Source organism: Hemiscyllium ocellatum, chromosome 32 (genome assembly GCF_020745735.1).
Source record: "Hemiscyllium ocellatum isolate sHemOce1 chromosome 32, sHemOce1.pat.X.cur, whole genome shotgun sequence".
Classification (NCBI taxonomy): Eukaryota; Metazoa; Chordata; class Chondrichthyes; order Orectolobiformes; family Hemiscylliidae; genus Hemiscyllium; species Hemiscyllium ocellatum.
In genome coordinates, this window is record NC_083432.1 from 34,557,843 (window position 1) to 34,576,981 (window position 19,139).

Here is a 19,139-nt window from a genome sequence, read left to right on the forward strand (position 1 = left end):
AGCACGAGAGAGATCCACAGCAGAGTGAGCACGAGAGAGACCCACAGCAGAGTGAGCATGAGCGAGACCCACAGCAGAGTGAGCACGAGGGAGATCCACTGCAGAGTGAGCACGAGAGAGACCCACAGAAGAGTGAGCACGAGCGAGACCCACAGGAGAGTGAGCGCGAGAGAGACCCACAGCAGAGTGAGCACGAGTGAGATCCACAGCGGAGTGAGCACGGGGGAGATCCACTGCAGAGTGAGCACGAGAGTGACCCACAGCAGAGTGAGCATGAGAGTGACCCACAGCAGAGTGAGCACAAGAGAGACCCATAGCAGAGTGAGCACGAGTGAGATCCACAGCGGAGTGAGCACGAGAGAGATCCACAGCAGAGTGAGCTCGAGAGAGACCCAGAGCAGAGTGAGCACAAGAGAGACCCACAGCAGAGTGAGCACGAGTGAGACCCACAGCAGAGTGACAGCGTGAGAGATCCACAGCGGAGTGAGCACGAGTGAGACCCACAGCAGAGTGAGCGCGTGAGGGATCCACAGAGGAGTGAGCATGAGAGAGATCCACAAAGGAGTGAGCACGAGAGTGACCCACAGCAGAGTGAGCACGAGAGTGACCCACAGCAGAGTGAGCACAAGAGAGATCCATAGCAGAGTGAGCATGAGTGAGACCCACAGCAGAGTGAGCACGAGAGAGATCCACAAAGGAGTGAGCACGATAGAGACCCACAGCAGAGTGAGCACGAGAGTGACCCACAGCAGAGTGAGCACAAGAGAGACACACAGCAGGGTGAGCATGAGTGAGATCCACAGCAGAGTGAGCACGAGAGACACCCAGAGCAGAGTGAGAATGTTGAGAGACCCACAGCAGAGCGAGCATGAGTGAGAACCAGAGCAAAGCAAGAATGAGTGAGACTCACAGCAGAGTGAGCATGAGTGAGACCAAAGCAGAGAGAGCATGAGCGAGATCCAGAGCAGAGTGAGCACAAGTGAGAGTCACAGCAGAGTGAGCATGAGAGAGACGCACAGCAGAGTGAGCTCAAATGAGACTCACAGCAGAGTGAGCACGAGTGAAATCCACAGCAGAGTGAGCACGAGAGAGATCCATAGCAGAGTGAGCATGAGTGAGACCCACAGCAGAGTGAGCACGAGAGGGATCCACAAAGGAGTGAGCACGAGAGAGACCCACAGCAGAGTGAGCACGAGAGAGACCCACAGCAGAGTGAGCACGAGAGTGACCCACAGCAGAGTGAGCACAAGAGAGACCCACAGCAGGGTGAGCATGAGTGAGATCCACAGCAGAGTGAGCACGAGTGAGGTCCACAGCAGAGAGAGCACAAGAGAGACCCAGAGCAGAGTGAGCACGAGCGAGACCCACAGCAGAGTGAGCACGAGCGAGACCCACAGCAGAGTGAGCACGAGTGAGACCCCCAGCAGAGTGAGTGCGTGAGAGATCCACAGCGGAGTGAGCATGAGAGCGAGACCCACAGCAGAGTGAGCACGAGAGTGACCCACAGCAGAGTGAGCACGAGAGTGACCCACAGCAGAGTGAGCACGAGTGAGACCCACAGCAGAGTGAGCGCGTGAGAGATCCACAAAGGAGTGAGCATGAGAGAGATCCACAAAGGAGTGAGCATGAGAGAGACCCACAGCAGAGGGAGCACGAGAGTGACCTAGAGCAGAGTGAGCATGAGAGTGACCCACAGCAGAGTGAGCACAAGAGTGACCCACAGCAGGGTGAGCATGAGTGAGATCCACAGCAGAGTGAGCACGAGTGAGACCCACAGCAGAGTGAGCACGAGCGAGACCCACAGCAGAGTGAGCACGAGAGAGACCCACAGCAGAGTGAGCACGAGCGAGACCCACAGCAGAGTGAGCGCGTGAGAGATCCACAGCGGAGTGAGCACGAGAGAGACCCACAGCAGAGTGAGCACAAGAGAGACTCAAAGCAGAGTGAGCACGAGTGAGACAAACAGCAGAGTGAGCACGAGAGAGACCCACAGCAGGGTGGGCATGAGTGAGATCCACAGCAGAGTGAGCACGAGTGAGGTCCACAGCAGAGTGAGCACAAGAGAGACCCACAGCAGAGTGAGCACGAGAGAGACCCACAGCAGAGTGAGCACGAGCGAGACCCACAGCAGAGTGAGCGCGTGAGAGATCCACAGCGGAGTGAGGATGAGAGAGACCCACAGCAGAGTGAGCACGAGAGAGACCCCCAGCAGAGTGAGCACAAGAGAGACTCAAAGCAGAGTGAGCACGAGTGAGACAAACAGCAGAGTGAGCACGAGAGAGACCCACAGCAGGGTGGGCATGAGTGAGATCCACAGCAGAGTGAGCACGAGTGAGGTCCACAGCAGAGTGAGCACAAGAGAGACCCAGAGCAGAGTGAGCACGAGCGAGACCCACAGCAGAGTGAGCACGAGCGAGGTCCACAGCAGAGTGAGCACAAGTGAGGTCCACAGCAGAGTGAGCACGAGAGAGACCCACAGCAAAGTGAGCACGAGAGAGATTCACAGCAGACAGCAGGGTGAGCACGAGTGAGACCCACAGCAGAGTGAACATGAGAGAGATCCACAGCAGAGTGAGCACGAGTGAGCCCCACAGCAGAGTGAGCATGAGAGAGATCCACAGCAGAGTGAGCACTAGAGAGACTCACAGCAGAGTGAGCATGAGTGAGATCCAGAGCAGAGTGAGCACGAGTGAGACTCACAGCAGAGTGAGCACGAGATAGATTCACAGCAGAGTGAGCACGAGTGAGACCCACAGCAGAGTGAGAACGTGAGAAATCCACAGCGGAGCGAGCACGGGGGAGATCCACAGCAGAGTGCGCACGAGAGAGACCCACAGCAGAGTGAGCACGAGAGAGACCCACAGCGGAGTGAGCACGGGTGAGAGCCACAGCAGAGTGAGCACGAGTGAGACCCACAGCGGAGTGAGCACGGGTGAGAGCCACAGCAGAGTGAGCACGGGTGAGACCCACACCAGAGTGAGCACGCGATAGATTCACAGTAGAGTGAGCACGTGAGAGATCCACAGCACAGTGAGCACGAGAGAGACCCACAGCGGAGTGAGCACGGGTGAGAGCCACAGCAGAGTGAGCACGAGAGAGACCAACAGCGGAGTGAGCACGGGTGAGAGCCACAGCAGAGTGAGCACGAGTGAGACCCACAGCAGAATGAGCATGCGATAGATTCACAGTAGAGTGAGCAGTAGAGAGATCCACAGCAGAGTGAGCACGAGAGAGACCAACAGCGGAGTGAGCACGGGTGAGAGCCACAGCAGAGCGAGCATGAGTGAGATCCATAGCAGAGTGTGCATGGGTGAGACTCACAGCAGAGTGAGCATGCGATAGATTCACAGTCGAGTGAGCATGAGATAGATACACAGCAGAGTGAGCACGAGTGAAATCCACAGCAGAGTGAGCATGAGTGAGATCCATAGCACATTGAGCACAAGTGAGATTTACAGCAGAGTGAGCACAAGAGAGATCCACAGCAGAGTGAGCACAAGAGAGACTCACAGCAGAGTGAGCACGAGTAAGACAAACAGCAGAGTGAGCATGAGTGAGACCCAGAGCAAAGCGAGAATGAGTGAGAATCACAGCAGAGTGAGCACGGGTGAGACCCACAGAAGAGTGAGCACAAGTGAGACCCACAGCGGAGTGAGCACAAATGAGACCCACAGCGGAGTGAGCGCGAGTGGGACCCACAGCAGAGTGAGCACGAGAGAGACCCACAGCAGAGTGAGCACGAGAGAGACCCACAGCAGAGTGAGCACGAGCGAGATTCAGAGCGAGTGAGCACAAGTGAGACTCACAGCAGAGTGAGTATTAGAGTGACGCACAGCAGAGTGAGCACGAATGAGACCTCGAGCAAAGCGAGAATGAGTGAGATCCAGAGCAGAGTGAGCACAAGTGAGACTCACAGCAGAGTGGACATGAGAGAGATCCACTGCAGAGTGAGTACAAGAGAGATCCACTGCAGAGTGAGCACGAGTGAGACCCAGAGCAAAGCAAGAACGAGTGAGACCCACAGCAGAGTGAGCACGAGAGAGACCCACAGTAGAGTGAGTACGAATGAGACCCAGAGCAGAGTGAGCACGAGAGAGACCCACAGCAGAGTGAGCACGAGAGAGACCCACAGCAGAGTGAGCACATGAGAGATTCACAGCAGAGTGAGCACGAGAGAGACCCACAGCAGAGTGAGCACAAGAGAGATCCAAAGCAGAGTGAGCATGAGAGAGATCCACAGCAGGGTGAGCACGAGTGAGACCCACAGCAGAGTGAACATGAGAGAGATCCACAGCAGAGTGAGCACGAGTGAGCCCCACAGCAGAGTGAGCATGAGAGAGATCCACAGCAGAGTGAACATGAGAGAGATCCACAGCAGAGTGAGCACGAGTGAGCCCCACAGCAGAGTGAGCACGAGTGAGACTCACAGCGGAGTGAGCACGAGTGAGACCCAGAGCAGAGTGAGCACAGCAGAGACCAACATCAGAGTGAGCATGAGAGAGTCCCACAGCAGAGTGATCACGTGAGAGATTCACAGCAGAGTGAGCACGAGAGAGATCCACAGCAGAGTGAGCACGAGAGAGACCCACAGCAGAGTGAGCACGAGTGAGACTCACAGCGGAGTGAGCATGAGTGGGACCCACAGCAGAGTGAGCACGAGAGGGATCCACAAAGGAGTGAGCATGAGAGAGACCCACAGCAGAGTGAGCACGAGAGAGACCCACAGTAGAGTCAGTACGAATGAGACCCAGAGCAGAGTGAGCACGAGAGAGATCCACAGCAGGGTGAGCACGAGTGAGACCCACAGCAGAGTGAACATGAGAGAGATCCACAGCAGAGTGAGCACGAGTGAGCCCCACAGCAGAGTCAGTACGAATGAGACCCAGAGCAGAGTGAGCACGAGAGAGATCCACAGCAGGGTGAGCACGAGTGAGACCCACAGCAGAGTGAACATGAGAGAGACCCACAGTAGAGTCAGTACGAATGAGACCCAGAGCAGAGTGAGCATGAGAGAGATCCACAGCAGGGTGAGCACGAGTGAGACCCACAGCAGAGTGAACATGAGAGAGATCCACAGCAGAGTGAGCACGGGTGAGAGCCACAGCAGAGTGAGCACGAGTGAGATCCACAGCAGAGTGAGAACGAGTGAGACCCACAGCAGAGTGAGTACGTGAGAAATCCACAGCGGAGTGAGCACGGGGGAGATCCACAGCAGAGTGCGCACGAGTGAGACCCACAGCAGAGTGAGCACGAGAGAGACCCACAGCAGAGTGAGCACGAGAGAGACCCACAGCGGAGTGAGCACGGGTGAGAGCCACAGCAGAGTGAGCACGAGTGAGACCCACACCAGAGTGAGCATGCGATAGATTCACAGTAGAGTGAGCACGAGAGAGATCCACAGCACAGTGAGCACGAGAGAGACCCACAGCGGAGTGAGCACGGGTGAGAGCCACAGCAGAGTGAGCACGAGTGAGACCCACAGCAGAGTGAGCATGCGATAGATTCACAGTTGAGTGAGTACGAGAGAGATCCACAGCAGAGTGAGCACGAGGGAGACCCACAGCGGAGTGAGCACGGGTGAGAGCCACAGCAGAGCGAGCACGAGTGAGACCCACACCAGAGTGAGCATGCGATAGATTCACAGTAGAGTGAGCACGAGATAGATCCACAGCACAGTGAGCACGAGAGAGACCCACAGCGGAGTGAGCACGGGTGAGAGCCACAGCAGAGTGAGCACGAGTGAGACCCACAGCAGTGTGAGCACGAGAGAGACCAACAGCGGAGTGAGCACGGGTGAGAGCCACAGCAGAGCGAGCACGAGTGAGATCCATAGCAGAGTGTCCATGGATGAGACTCACAGCAGAGTGAGCACGCGATAGATTCACAGTAGAGTGAGCATGAGATAGATTCACAGCAGAGTGAGCACGAGTGAAATCCACAGCAGAGTGAGCATGAGTGAGATCCATAGCACATTGAGCACAAGTGAGATTCACAGCAGAGTGAGCACAAGAGAGATGCACAGCAGAGTGAGCACAAGAGAGACTCACAGCAGAGTGAGCATGAGTGAGACCCAGAGCAAAGCGAGAATGAGTGAGAATCACAGCAGAGTGAGCACGGGTGAGACCCACAGAAGAGTGAGCACGAGTGAGACCCACAGCGGAGTGAGCACGAATGAGACCCACAGCGGAGTGAGCGCGAGTGGGACCCACAGCAGAGTGAGCACGAGAGAGACCCACAGCAGAGTGAGCACGAGAGAGACCCACAGCAGAGTGAGCACGAGTGGGACCCACAGCGGAGTGAGCATGAGAGAGTAACACAGCAGACTGAGCACGAGCGAGATTCAGAGCGAGTGAGCACAAGTGAGACTCACAGCAGAGTGAGTATTAGAGTGACGCACAGCAGAGTGAGCACGAATGAGACCTCGAGCAAAGCGAGAATGAGTGAGATCCAGAGCAGAGTGAGCACAAGTGAGACTCACAGCAGAGTGGACATGAGAGAGATCCACTGCAGAGTGAGCACAAGAGAGATCCACTGCAGAGTGAGCACGAGTGAGACCCAGAGCAAAGCGAGAACGAGTGAGACCCACAGCAGAGTGAGCACGAGAGAGACCCACAGTAGAGTGAGTACGAATGAGACCCAGAGCAGAGTGAGCACGAGAGAGACCCACAGCAGAGTGAGCACGAGAGAGACCCACAGCAGAGTGAGCACAAGAGAGATCCAAAGCAGAGTGAGCATGAGAGAGATCCACAGCAGGTTGAGCACGAGTGAGACCCACAGCAGAGTGAACATGAGAGAGATCCACAGCGGAGCGAGCACGAGTGAGCCCCACAGCAGAGTGAGCATAAGAGAGATCCACAGCAGAGTGAACATGAGAGAGATCCACAGCAGAGTGAGCACGAGTGAGCCCCACAGCAGAGTGAGCACGAGTGAGACTCACAGCGGAGTGAGCACAAGTGAGACCCAGAGCAGAGTGAGCACGGCAGAGACCAACATCAGAGTGAGCATGAGAGAGTCCCACAGCAGAGTGATCACGTGAGAGATTCACAGCAGAGTGAGCACGAGAGAGATCCACAGCAGAGTGAGCACGAGAGAGACCCACAGCAGAGTGAGCACGAGTGAGACTCACAGCGGAGTGAGCATGAGTGGGACCCACAGCAGAGTAAGCATGAGTGAGAGCCCCAGCAGAGTGAGCATGAGAGAGACCCACAGCAGAGTGAGTACGCATGAGACTCACAGCAGAGTGAGCACGAGAGAGACCCACAGCAGGGTGAGCACAAGAGAGACCCACAGCAGGGTGAGCATGAGTGAGATCCACAGCAGAGTGAGCACGAGCGAGACCCACAGCAGAGTGAGCACAAGAGAGACCCACAGCAGGGTGAGCATGAGAGAGATCCACAGCAGAGTGAGCACGAGAGAGACCCACAGCAGAGTGAGAATGTTGAGAGACCCAGAGCAGAGTGAGCATGAGTGAGACCAAAGCAGAGAGAGCACAAGTGAGAGTCACAGCAGAGTGAGCATGAGAGAGACGCACAGCAGAGTGAGCTCAAATGAGACTCACAGCAGAGTAAGCACGAGTGAAATCCACAGCAGAGTGAGCACAAGAGAGATCCATAGCAGAGTGAGCATGAGTGAGACCCACAGCAGAGTGAGCACGAGAGGGATCCACAAAGGAGTGAGCATGAGAGAGACCCACAGCAGAGTGAGCACGAGAGTGACCCACAGCAGAGTGAGCACGAGAGTGACCCACAGCAGAGTGAGCACAAGAGAGACCCACAGCAGGGTGAGCACGAGTGAGATCCACAGCAGAGTGAGCACGAGTGAGGTCCACAGCAGAGTGAGCACGAGAGAGACCCACAGCAGAGTGAGCACGAGTGAGACCCACAGCAGAGTGAGCGCGTGAGAGATCCACAGCGGAGTGAGGATGAGAGAGACCCACAGCAGAGTGAGCACGAGAGAGACCCACAGCAGAGTGAGCACGAGAGAGACCCACAGCAGAGTGAGCACGAGTGAGACCCACAGCAGAGTGAGCGCGTGAGAGATCCACAAAGGAGTGAGCATGAGAGTGACCCACAGCAGAGTGAGCATGAGAGTGACCCACAGCAGAGTGAGCACAAGAGAGATCCATAGCAGAGTGAGCATGAGTGAGACCCACAGCAGAGTGAGCACGAGAGAGATCCACAAAGGAGTGAGCATGAGAGAGACCCACAGCAGAGTGAGCACGAGAGTGACCCACAGCAGAGTGAGCATGAGAGTGACCCACAGCAGAGTGAGCACAAGAGAGACCCACAGCAGGGTGAACACGAGTGAGATCCACAGCAGAGTGAGCACGAGTGAGATCCACAGCGGAGTGAGCACGAGTGAGACCCACAGCAGAGTGAGCACGAGCGAGACCCACAGCAGAGTGAGCACGAGAGAGACCCACACCAGAGTGAGCACGAGCGAGACCCACAGCAGAGTGAGCGCGTGAGAGATCCACAGCGGAGTGAGGATGAGAGAGACCCACAGCAGAGTGAGCACGAGAGAGACCCACAGCAGAGTGAGCATGAGTGAGATCCAGAGCAGAGTGAGCACGAGTGAGATCCATAGCAGAGTGTGCATGGGTGAGACTCACAGCAGAGTGAGCACGCGATAGATTCACAGTAGAGTGAGCATGAGATAGATTCACAGCAGAGTGAGCACGAGTGAAATCCACAGCAGAGTGAGCATGAGTGAGATCCATAGCACATTGAGCACAAGTGAGATTCACAGCAGAGTGAGCACAAGAGAGATGCACAGCAGAGTGAGCACAAGAGAGACTCACAGCAGAGTGAGCACGAGTGAGACAAACAGCAGAGTGAGCATGAGTGAGACCCAGAGCAAAGCGAGAATGAGTGAGAATCACAGCAGAGTGAGCACGGGTGAGACCCACAGAAGAGTGAGCACGAGTGAGACCCACAGCGGAGTGAGCGCGAGTGGGACCCACAGCAGAGTGAGCACGAGAGAGACCCACAGCAGAGTGAGCACGAGAGAGACCCACAGCAGAGTGAGCACGAGTGGGACCCACAGCGGAGTGAGCATGAGAGAGTAACACAGCAGACTGAGCACGAGCGAGTGAGCACAAGTGAGACTCACAGCAGAGTGAGTATTAGAGTGACGCACAGCAGAGTGAGCACGAATGAGACCTCGAGCAAAGCGAGAATGAGTGAGATCCAGAGCAGAGTGAGCACAAGTGAGACTCACAGCAGAGTGGACATGAGAGAGATCCACTGCAGAGTGAGCACAAGAGAGATCCACTGCAGAGTGAGCACGAGTGAGACCCAGAGCAAAGCAAGAACGAGTGAGACCCACAGCAGAGTGAGCACGAGAGAGACCCACAGTAGAGTGAGTACGAATGAGACCCAGAGCAGAGTGAGCACGAGAGAGACCCACAGCAGAGTGAGCACGAGAGAGACCCACAGCAGAGTGAGCACATGAGAGATTCACAGCAGAGTGAGCACGAGAGAGACCCACAGCAGAGTGAGCACAAGAGAGATCCAAAGCAGAGTGAGCATGAGAGAGATCCACAGCAGGGTGAGCACGAGTGAGACCCACAGCAGAGTGAACATGAGAGAGATCCACAGCAGAGTGAGCACGAGTGAGCCCCACAGCAGAGTGAGCATGAGAGAGATCCACAGCAGAGTGAACATGAGAGAGATCCACAGCAGAGTGAGCACGAGTGAGCCCCACAGCAGAGTGAGCACGAGTGAGACTCACAGCGGAGTGAGCACGAGTGAGACCCAGAGCAGAGTGAGCACAGCAGAGACCAACATCAGAGTGAGCATGAGAGAGTCCCACAGCAGAGTGATCACGTGAGAGATTCACAGCAGAGTGAGCACGAGAGAGATCCACAGCAGAGTGAGCACGAGTGAGACTCACAGCGGAGTGAGCATGAGTGGGACCCACAGCAGAGTGAGCACGAGAGGGATCCACAAAGGAGTGAGCATGAGAGAGACCCACAGCAGAGTGAGCACGAGAGTGACCCACAGCAGAGTGAGCACGAGAGTGACCCACAGCAGAGTGAGCACAAGAGAGACCCACAGCAGTGTGAGCACGAGTGAGATCCACAGCAGAGTGAGCACGAGTGAGGTCCACAGCAGAGTGAGCACGAGAGAGACCCACAGCAGAATGAGCACGAGTGAGACCCACAGCAGAGTGAGCGCGTGAGAGATCCACAGCGGAGTGAGGATGAGAGAGACCCACAGCAGAGTGAGCACGAGAGAGACCCACAGCAGAGTGAGCACGAGTGAGACCCACAGCAGAGTGAGCGCGTGAGAGATCCACAAAGGAGTGAGCATGAGAGTGACCCACAGCAGAGTGAGCATGAGAGTGACCCACAGCAGAGTGAGCACAAGAGAGATCCACAGCAGAGTGAGCACGAGTGAGGTCCACAGCAGAGTGAGCACGAGAGAGACCCACAGCAGAATGAGCACGAGTGAGACCCACAGCAGAGTGAGCGCGTGAGAGATCCACAGCGGAGTGAGGATGAGAGAGACCCACAGCAGAGTGAGCACGAGAGAGACCCACAGCAGAGTGAGCACGAGTGAGACCCACAGCAGAGTGAGCGCGTGAGAGATCCACAAAGGAGTGAGCATGAGAGAGACCCACAGCAGGGTGAGCATGAGTGAGATCCACAGCAGAGTGAGCACGAGCGAGACCCACAGCAGAGTGAGCACAAGAGAGACCCACAGCAGGGTGAGCATGAGTGAGATCCACAGCAGAGTGAGCACGAGAGAGACCCACAGCAGAGTGAGAATGTTGAGAGACCCAGAGCAGAGTGAGCATGAGTGAGACCAAAGCAGAGAGAGCACAAGTGAGAGTCACAGCAGAGTGAGCATGAGAGAGACGCACAGCAGAGTGAGCTCAAATGAGACTCACAGCAGAGTGAGCACGAGTGAAATCCACAGCAGAGTGAGCACAAGAGAGATCCATAGCAGAGTGAGCATGAGTGAGACCCACAGCAGAGTGAGCACGAGAGGGATCCACAAAGGAGTGAGCATGAGAGAGACCCACAGCAGAGTGAGCACGAGAGTGACCCACAGCAGAGTGAGCACGAGAGTGACCCACAGCAGAGTGAGCACAAGAGAGACCCACAGCAGAGTGAGCACGAGAGTGACCCACAGCAGAGTGAGCATGAGAGTGACCCACAGCAGAGTGAGCACAAGAGAGACCCACAGCAGGGTGAACACGAGTGAGATCCACAGCAGAGTGAGCACGAGTGAGATCCACAGCGGAGTGAGCACGAGTGAGACCCACAGCAGAGTGAGCACGAGCGAGACCCACAGCAGAGTGAGCACGAGTGAGATCCACAGCAGAGTGAGCACGAGTGAGGTCCACAGCAGAGTGAGCACGAGAGAGACCCACAGCAGAGTGAGCACGAGTGAGACCCACAGCAGAGTGAGCGCGTGAGAGATCCACAGCGGAGTGAGGATGAGAGAGACCCACAGCAGAGTGAGCACGAGAGAGACCCACAGCAGAGTGAGCACGAGAGAGACCCACAGCAGAGTGAGCACGAGTGAGACCCACAGCAGAGTGAGCGCGTGAGAGATCCACAAAGGAGTGAGCATGAGAGTGACCCACAGCAGAGTGAGCATGAGAGTGACCCACAGCAGAGTGAGCACAAGAGAGATCCATAGCAGAGTGAGCATGAGTGAGACCCACAGCAGAGTGAGCACGAGAGAGATCCACAAAGGAGTGAGCATGAGAGAGACCCACAGCAGAGTGAGCACGAGAGTGACCCACAGCAGAGTGAGCATGAGAGTGACCCACAGCAGAGTGAGCACAAGAGAGACCCACAGCAGGGTGAACACGAGTGAGATCCACAGCAGAGTGAGCACGAGTGAGATCCACAGCGGAGTGAGCACGAGTGAGACCCACAGCAGAGTGAGCACGAGCGAGACCCACAGCAGAGTGAGCACGAGAGAGACCCACAGCAGAGTGAGCACGAGAGAGACCCACAGCAGAGTGAGCGCGTGAGAGATCCACAGCGGAGTGAGGATGAGAGAGACCCACAGCAGAGTGAGCACGAGAGAGACCCACAGCAGAGTGAGCATGAGTGAGATCCAGAGCAGAGTGAGCATGAGTGAGATCCATAGCACATTGAGCACAAGTGAGATTCACAGCAGAGTGAGCACAAAAGAGATGCACAGCAGAGTGAGCACAAGAGAGACTCACAGCAGAGTGAGCACGAGTGAGACAAACAGCAGAGTGAGCATGAGTGAGACCCAGAGCAAAGCGAGAATGAGTGAGAATCACAGCAGAGTGAGCACGGGTGAGACCCACAGAAGAGTGAGCACGAGTGAGACCCACAGCGGAGTGAGCACGAATGAGACCCACAGCGGAGTGAGCGCGAGTGGGACCCACAGCAGAGTGAGCACGAGAGAGACCCACAGCAGAGTGAGCACGAGAGAGACCCACAGCAGAGTGAGCACGAGTGGGACCCACAGCGGAGTGAGCATGAGAGAGTAACACAGCAGACTGAGCACGAGCGAGTGAGCACAAGTGAGACTCACAGCAGAGTGAGTATTAGAGTGACGCACAGCAGAGTGAGCACGAATGAGACCTCGAGCAAAGCGAGAATGAGTGAGATCCAGAGCAGAGTGAGCACAAGTGAGACTCACAGCAGAGTGGACATGAGAGAGATCCACTGCAGAGTGAGCACAAGAGAGATCCACTGCAGAGTGAGCACGAGTGAGACCCAGAGCAAAGCAAGAACGAGTGAGACCCACAGCAGAGTGAGCACGAGAGAGACCCACAGTAGAGTGAGTACGAATGAGACCCAGAGCAGAGTGAGCACGAGAGAGACCCACAGCAGAGTGAGCACGAGAGAGACCCACAGCAGAGTGAGCACATGAGAGATTCACAGCAGAGTGAGCACGAGAGAGACCCACAGCAGAGTGAGCACAAGAGAGATCCAAAGCAGAGTGAGCATGAGAGAGATCCACAGCAGGGTGAGCACGAGTGAGACCCACAGCAGAGTGAACATGAGAGAGATCCACAGCAGAGTGAGCACGAGTGAGCCCCACAGCAGAGTGAGCATGAGAGAGATCCACAGCAGAGTGAACATGAGAGAGATCCACAGCAGAGTGAGCACGAGTGAGCCCCACAGCAGAGTGAGCACGAGTGAGACTCACAGCGGAGTGAGCACGAGTGAGACCCAGAGCAGAGTGAGCACAGCAGAGACCAACATCAGAGTGAGCATGAGAGAGTCCCACAGCAGAGTGATCACGTGAGAGATTCACAGCAGAGTGAGCACGAGAGAGATCCACAGCAGAGTGAGCACGAGAGAGACCCACAGCAGAGTGAGCACGAGTGAGACACACAGCGGAGTGAGCATGAGTGGGACCCACAGCAGAGTGAGCACGAGAGGGATCCACAAAGGAGTGAGCATGAGAGAGACCCACAGCAGAGTGAGCACGAGAGTGACCCACAGCAGAGTGAGCACGAGAGTGACCCACAGCAGAGTGAGCACAAGAGAGACCCACAGCAGGGTGAGCACGAGTGAGATCCACAGCAGAGTGAGCACGAGTGAGGTCCACAGCAGAGTGAGCACGAGAGAGACCCACAGCAGAATGAGCACGAGTGAGACCCACAGCAGAGTGAGCGCGTGAGAGATCCACAGCGGAGTGAGGATGAGAGAGACCCACAGCAGAGTGAGCACGAGAGAGACCCACAGCAGAGTGAGCACGAGTGAGACCCACAGCAGAGTGAGCGCGTGAGAGATCCACAAAGGAGTGAGCATGAGAGTGACCCACAGCAGAGTGAGCATGAGAGTGACCCACAGCAGAGTGAGCACAAGAGAGATCCATAGCAGAGTGAGCATGAGTGAGACCCACAGCAGAGTGAGCACGAGAGAGATCCACAAAGGAGTGAGCATGAGAGAGACCCACAGCAGAGTGAGCACGAGAGTGACCCACAGCAGAGTGAGCATGAGAGTGACTCACAGCAGAGTGAGCACAAGAGAGACCCACAGCAGGGTGAACACGAGTGAGATCCACAGCAGAGTGAGCACGAGTGAGATCCACAGCGGAGTGAGCACGAGTGAGACCCACAGCAGAGTGAGCACGAGCGAGACCCACAGCAGAGTGAGCACGAGAGAGACCCACAGCAGAGTGAGCACGAGCGAGACCCACAGCAGAGTGAGCGCGTGAGAGATCCACAGCGGAGTGAGGATGAGAGAGACCCACAGCAGAGTGAGCACGAGAGAGACCCACAGCAGAGTGAGCATGAGTGAGATCCAGAGCAGAGTGAGCACGAGTGAGATCCATAGCAGAGTGTGCATGGGTGAGACTCACAGCAGAGTGAGCACGCGATAGATTCACAGTAGAGTGAGCATGAGATAGATTCACAGCAGAGTGAGCACGAGTGAAATCCACAGCAGAGTGAGCATGAGTGAGATCCATAGCACATTGAGCACAAGTGAGATTCACAGCAGAGTGAGCACAGGAGAGATGCACAGCAGAGTGAGCACGAGAGAGACCCACAGCAGAGTGAGCACGAGTGAGACTCACAGCGGAGTGAGCATGAGTGGGACCCACAGCAGAGTGAGCACGAGAGGGATCCACAAAGGAGTGAGCATGAGAGAGACCCACAGCAGAGTGAGCACGAGAGTGACCCACAGCAGAGTGAGCACGAGAGTGACCCACAGCAGAGTGAGCACAAGAGAGACCCACAGCAGGGTGAGCACGAGTGAGATCCACAGCAGAGTGAGCACGAGTGAGGTCCACAGCAGAGTGAGCACGAGAGAGACCCACAGCAGAATGAGCACGAGTGAGACCCACAGCAGAGTGAGCGCGTGAGAGATCCACAGCGGAGTGAGGATGAGAGAGACCCACAGCAGAGTGAGCACGAGAGAGACCCACAGCAGAGTGAGCACGAGTGAGACCCACAGCAGAGTGAGCGCGTGAGAGATCCACAAAGGAGTGAGCATGAGAGTGACCCACAGCAGAGTGAGCATGAGAGTGACCCACAGCAGAGTGAGCACAAGAGAGATCCATAGCAGAGTGAGCATGAGTGAGACCCACAGCAGAGTGAGCACGAGAGAGATCCACAAAGGAGTGAGCATGAGAGAGACCCACAGCAGAGTGAGCACGAGAGTGACCCACAGCAGAGTGAGCATGAGAGTGACTCACAGCAGAGTGAGCACAAGAGAGACCCACAGCAGGGTGAACACGAGTGAGATCCACAGCAGAGTGAGCACGAGTGAGATCCACAGCGGAGTGAGCACGAGTGAGACCCACAGCAGAGTGAGCACGAGCGAGACCCACAGCAGAGTGAGCACGAGAGAGACCCACAGCAGAGTGAGCACGAGCGAGACCCACAGCAGAGTGAGCGCGTGAGAGATCCACAGCGGAGTGAGGATGAGAGAGACCCACAGCAGAGTGAGCACGAGAGAGACCCACAGCAGAGTGAGCATGAGTGAGATCCAGAGCAGAGTGAGCACGAGTGAGATCCATAGCAGAGTGTGCATGGGTGAGACTCACAGCAGAGTGAGCACGCGATAGATTCACAGTAGAGTGAGCATGAGATAGATTCACAGCAGAGTGAGCACGAGTGAAATCCACAGCAGAGTGAGCATGAGTGAGATCCATAGCACATTGAGCACAAGTGAGATTCACAGCAGAGTGAGCACAGGAGAGATGCACAGCAGAGTGAGCACGAGAGTGACCCACAGCAGAGTGAGCACGAGAGTGACCCACAGCAGAGTGAGCACAAGAGAGACCCACAGCAGGGTGAGCACGAGTGAGATCCACAGCAGAGTGAGCACGAGTGAGGTCCACAGCAGAGTGAGCACGAGAGAGACCCACAGCAGAGTGAGCACAAGTGAGACCCACAGCAGAGTGAGCGCGTGAGAGATCCACAGCGGAGTGAGGATGAGAGAGACCCACAGCAGAGTGAGCACGAGAGAGACCCACAGCAGAGTGAGCACGAGTGAGACCCACAGCAGAGTGAGCGCGTGAGAGATCCACAAAGGAGTGAGCATGAGAGTGACCCACAGCAGAGTGAGCATGAGAGTGACCCACAGCAGAGTGAGCACAAGAGAGATCCATAGCAGAGTGAGCATGAGTGAGACCCACAGCAGAGTGAGCACGAGAGAGATCCACAAAGGAGTGAGCATGAGAGAGACCCACAGCAGAGTGAGCACGAGAGTGACCCACAGCAGAGTGAGCATGAGAGTGACCCACAGCAGAGTGAGCACAAGAGAGACCCACAGCAGGGTGAGCACGAGTGAGATCCACAGCAGAGTGAGCACGAGTGAGATCCACAGCGGAGTGAGCACGAGTGAGACCCACAGCAGAGTGAGCACGAGAGAGACCCACAGCAGAGTGAGCACGAGCGAGACCCACAGCAGAGTGAGCGCGTGAGAGATCCACAGCGGAGTGAGGATGAGAGAGACCCACAGCAGAGTGAGCACGAGTGAAATCCACAGCAGAGTGAGCATGAGTGAGATCCATAGCACATTGAGCACAAGTGAGATTCACAGCAGAGTGAGCACAAGAGAGATGCACAGCAGAGTGAGCACAAGAGAGACTCACAGCAGAGTGAGCACAAGTGAGACAAACAGCAGAGTGAGCATGAGTGAGACCCAGAGCAAAGCGAGAATGAGTGAGAATCACAGCAGAGTGAGCACGGGTGAGACCCACAGAAGAGTGAGCACGAGTGAGACCCACAGCGGAGTGAGCACGAATGAGACCCACAGCGGAGTGAGCGCGAGTGGGACCCACAGCAGAGTGAGCACGAGAGAGACCCACAGCAGAGTGAGCACGAGAGAGACCCACAGCAGAGTGAGCACGAGTGGGACCCACAGCGGAGTGAGCATGAGAGAGTAACACAGCAGACTGAGCACGAGCGAGATTCAGAGCGAGTGAGCACAAGTGAGACTCACAGCAGAGTGAGTATTAGAGTGACGCACAGCAGAGTGAGCACGAATGAGACCTCGAGCAAAGCGAGAATGAGTGAGATCCAGAGCAGAGTGAGCACAAGTGAGACTCACAGCAGAGTGGACATGAGAGAGATCCACTGCAGAGTGAGCACAAGAGAGATCCACTGCAGAGTGAGCACGAGTGAGACCCAGAGCAAAGCAAGAACGCGTGAGACCCACAGCAGAGTGAGCACGAGAGAGACCCACAGTAGAGTGAGTACGAATGAGACCCAGAGCAGAGTGAGCACGAGAGAGACCCACAGCAGAGTGAGCACGAGAGAGACCCACAGCAGAGTGAGCACATGAGAGATTCACAGCAGAGTGAGCACGAGAGAGACCCACAGCAGAGTGAGCACAAGAGAGATCCAAAGCAGAGTGAGCATGAGAGAGATCCACAGCAGGGTGAGCACGAGTGAGACCCACAGCAGAGTGAACATGAGAGAGATCCACAGCAGAGTGAGCACGAGTGAGCCCCACAGCAGAGTGAGCATGAGAGAGATCCACAGCAGAGTGAACATGAGAGAGATCCACAGCAGAGTGAGCACGAGTGAGCCCCACAGCAGAGTGAGCACGAGTGAGACTCACAGCGGAGTGAGCACGAGTGAGACCCAGAGCAGAGTGAGCACAGCAGAGACCAACATCAGAGTGAGCATGAGAGAGTCCCACAGCAGAGTGATCACGTGAGAGATTCACAGCAGAGTGAGCACGAGAGAGATCCACAGCAGAGTGAGCACAAGAGAGACCCACAGCAGAGTGAGCACGAGTGAGACTCACAGCGGAGTGAGCATGAGTGGGACCCACAGCAGAGTAAGCATGAGTGAGTGCCCCAGCAGAGTGAGCATGAGAGAGACCCACAGCAGAGTGAGTACGCATGAGACTCACAGCAGAGTGAGCACGAGAGAGATCCACAGCAGAGTGAGCACGAGAGAGACCCACAGCAGAGTGAGAATGTTGAGAGACCCAGAGCAGAGTGAGCATGAGTGAGACCAAAGCAGAGAGAGCACAAGTGAGAGTCACAGCAGAGTGAGCATGAGAGAGACGCACAGCAGAGTGAGCTCAAATGAGACTCACAGCAGAGTGAGCACGAGTGAAATCCACAGCAGAGTGAGCACAAGAGAGATCCATAGCAGAGTGAGCATGAGTGAGACCCACAGCAGAGTGAGCACGAGAGGGATCCACAAAGGAGTGAGCACGAGTGAGACCCACAGCAGAGTGAGCACGAGAGTGACCCACAGCAGAGTGAGCACAAGAGTGACCCACAGCAGAGTGAACACAAGAGAGACCCACAGCAGGGTGAGCACGAGTGAGATCCACAGCAGAGTGAGCACGAGTGAGGTCCACAGCAGAGTGAGCACGAGAGAGACCCACAGCAGAGTGAGCACGAGCGAGCCCCACAGCAGAGTGAGCGCGTGAGAGATCCACAGCGGAGTGAGGATGAGAGAGACCCACAGCAGAGTGAGCACGAGAGAGACCCACAGCAAAGTGAGCACGAGAGAGACCCACAGCAGAGTGAGCACGAGTGAGACCCACAGCAGAGTGAGCGCGTGAGAGATCCACAAAGGAGTGAGCATGAGAGTGACCCACAGCAGAGTGAGCATGAGAGTGACCCACAGCAGAGTGAGCACAAGAGAGATCCATAGCAGAGTGAGCATGAGTGAGACCCACAGCAGAGTGAGCACGAGAGAGATCCACAAAGGAGTGAGCATGAGAGAGACCCACAGCAGAGTGAGCACGAGAGTGACCCACAGCAGAGTGAGCATGAGAGTGACCCACAGCAGAGTGAGCACAAGAGAGACCCACAGCAGCGTGAGCACGAGTGAGATCCACAGCAGAGTGAGCACGAGTGAGATCCACAGCGGTTGAGCACGAGCGAGACCCACAGCAGAGTGAGCACGAGAGAGACCCACAGCAGAGTGAGCGCGTGAGAGATCCACAGCGGAGTGAGGATGAGAGAGACCCACAGCAGAGTGAGCACGAGAGAGACCTACAGCAGAGTGAGCATGAGAGAGACCCACAGCAGAGTGAGCACGAGTGAGACCCACAGCAGAGTGAGCACGTGAGAAATCCGCAGCGGAGTGAGCACGGGGGAGATCCACAGCAGAGTGCGCACGAGAGAGACCCACAGCAGAGTGAGCACGAGAGAGACCCACAGCGGAGTGAGCACGGGTGAGAGCCACAGCAGAGTGAGCACGAGTGAGACCCA